The sequence below is a fragment of the Triticum dicoccoides genome, chromosome 7B (assembly GCF_002162155.2).
Source record: "Triticum dicoccoides isolate Atlit2015 ecotype Zavitan chromosome 7B, WEW_v2.0, whole genome shotgun sequence".
In the NCBI taxonomy this organism is placed as follows: Eukaryota; Viridiplantae; Streptophyta; class Magnoliopsida; order Poales; family Poaceae; genus Triticum; species Triticum dicoccoides.
The window spans coordinates 703,884,443-703,887,819 of NC_041393.1; positions in this window are offsets into that span (position 1 = coordinate 703,884,443).

Genomic DNA, 3,377 nt, shown 5'->3' on the forward strand with positions numbered 1-3,377 from the left:
ACCTTGAGGTGGTCGACGTAATGGTCGCATAGGGAATCCGGGTCACATGGGGACACATGATCTCGCCGGCTTTAGCGCCGCGACGGCGGCGCTACACCAACAGTTCGACTGTTCGTAGAGAAAACGAGAAGCCGGGGAGGAGGTCCCTTGAGAGAGGGGAGCGCCAGGTCACCTGCGCCTCATGCATGTCGGGATTAACCAGATGAGCAACGGACTTGGCGGCGCACCGTGGGGGAAAGATGAGAGGTCGGGCAGAGGGGACGGCTTTCTTCTCCTCTGCACCGAGCCCTTGAGTGAATGGTTTTCGCGCAGGAGGATCGGCCTGTGCCTAAATGGGCTTGCATAGCAGCCCGTACAAGCCCAATAAACCACAGGCCTTCAAAAAAGTCTCCAGAATAGCGGGCTGTTAGGACAGTCAGCCCAGTTCGCGGTAAACTACTGTTTACACAAATATCTAACGGCCAGAAACTAATTAAACGTGAAATCCGACGGCCAAAAACGTCAAAGGCCTGAGAGAGCTCGCTTTAGGTGCGGTTATACTGTCCTTAATATGGCGTGCATTTCAGCTTCGACAGGGCATCACTCATGGGAAGGAGTGCGGCCCTACCCATGTCTCTGTGGATTATCTAACCCTCTACATGAGATCAATCTTAGATGCTCAAAGCTACACCACGGAGGAAATATAAAAGGAAAGAAAAATGTGGAGGATCCGTCCAATACCAAACAATACAATCCAGGAGTTGACATGGCCTGCCCCTCCACACAATATGACGGCGTTATATGTTGATGGTTCTTTTTTGGAGGATGGTACGGCGGCAGCTCGAATGATTCTGCGAACACATGAGAGCTCGGTCATTTTCTCGGCAGTACCGTTTTTTGTTTAATTGCAATGACGCTGTGGACACTAAGATCCACGCGCTGATGATCGGTATGTCGCTTGCCCGTCAACATACAAAACTACCAATTATGATACAGTGTGGTGCTTCTACTGCCCTATCTTGTTTATCCAGTTGTACCTTAGATCGTTCGGCTTATGGTCATTTTCTAGTAGAGGTTAAGTCTCCAATGATCTATATAGTGTTTATTCCCAGAAAGTGCATAGGCCTTAAAATAGTGTTGCAGATTGTCTCGCAAGGTATACTCGCTCTGAGCGAGCTTTGACTATATGGCTCGGTAAAGGACCCCCATGTATTGAGGATATATTGCTTGTAACTCTACCGTATTGGAATAAACTACTATTGTTCTGAAAAAAAACAACATTGTCCACGTAGAAATAATTAGGGACCTTCAAGAGTCTTTGACTCTGCCTGCACCATCTTGGAACCATACAATCAGCTGGGTCTACGTGCAACCTTTCTCGCAATTGCTATGCTTCAATGACATTGATTATGTTAGAATAAATCCGAGGCACATCGTTGATCATCCGAGGACCAAGCAATCACACGAGGAACGACACCGAGATTTGTTAACAAGGTTCATCGGTATGGCTACATCCTCGGGGCATGACTACGGGCGCTCCTCCCCATGACACCGTCACAATACCGCACCCGGCTGCCCGGGCGCCGGCACACGCCGCCGGCTCCCCCGCATGTCCGTGCTATTATGTTGGCATAGGTTATATCGTGTGTCTACCCCTACTATATATAAGAGGCTTAGGATACAAGTGTCTTATTAGGACACAACTCCTACCCTGTCTACACACAGTACGACTCCAAGTCCAACTGTAACCTAACTTGTACAATAATATTCAACACAACTCTAACAAACTCCACCTTGGCGAATATTCTCCACCACCTTGAATTCGTCCGTGCGTCGAACCTCCATGTACATTGGACTTGAGATACGCCATGAGCACCGCTGCTACTCCCAGACTCGATGTGACTCCACCTGCAACTGTAGTCCCTTCTTGTCTTCTTCACAGTCAACACTCGAGCAAAAATTAAGTTCCTCATTACTCTACTTTGTGCTTCCAACTTCCGGAGTTTCCGTTCAACGCCATCACGCACCGATAACTTATCTGCGTGAAAATGAACAACTCACATATATATTGGATGTCACATACAAGAGTTATCTGAACTCAACATCGCCGCTCTTTCTTGACCGTCTGTCTGAAACTTGAAAGAATTTCACCGTCGCCATGTGTCACCTTGAGTCAAATTCACAGTTGTCTCATCCTTTTTCCCGGATAGTCTCGGACATGTCCCACAGCTATAGCACTCCGCCTCCTTCTGTACTTGTCATCCGCACTTTGCCACGTGCACTGAACACCACAGAATATACGGCCATGTACTCTCAGCTTTTGACAATTTCAGACTTTCCATCACTTTCTTAGATTCTTCATGGTCAACTCCTGTCCATCAACTAGCACCGATAGACCCAGTCACCAACTTGAATCTAGTACTCGTCAACACTACTTCAGCACCCTTGCACACTTTGTCTGACCATATGTTTGACCACCAGTGCCTTGGTCTGTCGCTGTGTCTCGTGCTTACCGCACGCCTCGCCGCTATCATCGCGTCGAGCATCTGCTGTCCTGGTCGAGTCTCCCGGGTAGCTAGCCCACACTGCCTCAACCCCCACTGCAGAGAACCACCGATCATCACCGACCGATGACGAGTATCACGTCTCCACCAGACCACTGGTACCCAGTCCGATCCACGTGTCTCTCGCTATCCCACTGAAATAGGCTTCGACTCTCTGAATTCTTACGCCGTAGCCCCTCCATCAGCACAGAGTGAAGTCTTCCGCCAGACTCTAGCTCCACCTTCAACATGACTCCATGGTGGTTGTACGTGCCACCTCCCACGCCCTGTCGACTCCAAGCTCTCATGTGCACCGTCTTGAATCAACCCTGCGCAATTGTCTGTCGAAGCCGCACAAGCCCTCAGGCCTGCACCACGTGTTTCCACGCCCTAGAAGTCGGCCACCATCAGCATCACGCTCCTATGCCGTCGTCGCTGAAATCACCGCCATCTTCTGCTTTGACCAACATCCACGTCAATCCATCAGACAATCCAGTCCGGCCTAGCCGAAATTATCCGACTGCAAACATGCTCCACCCTACGTCGTGTCCGCCTCGCACATCTGTACATTGCCTTGACGCCCAGTGTATGCATGATCCTTGTCACAACGCGCTCCAGACTCCTCCAAGCCTTGCACGCACGTCGTCGTCCTCGTCGCATATGCTCCATCTTGATCAACTTGGCATTCCGCTACACAATCAAGCAACCCGTCACACCAACAGATTAAACATCCACCTTGATGCAACACTTGAAAACACGCAGCCTTCAGACCAAAATAAACATCGATCCAACTACCAATTGACATTGATCTCCCATGAATATGCGACTCCGCGTCCTTATTTCCTGCAGTGCATT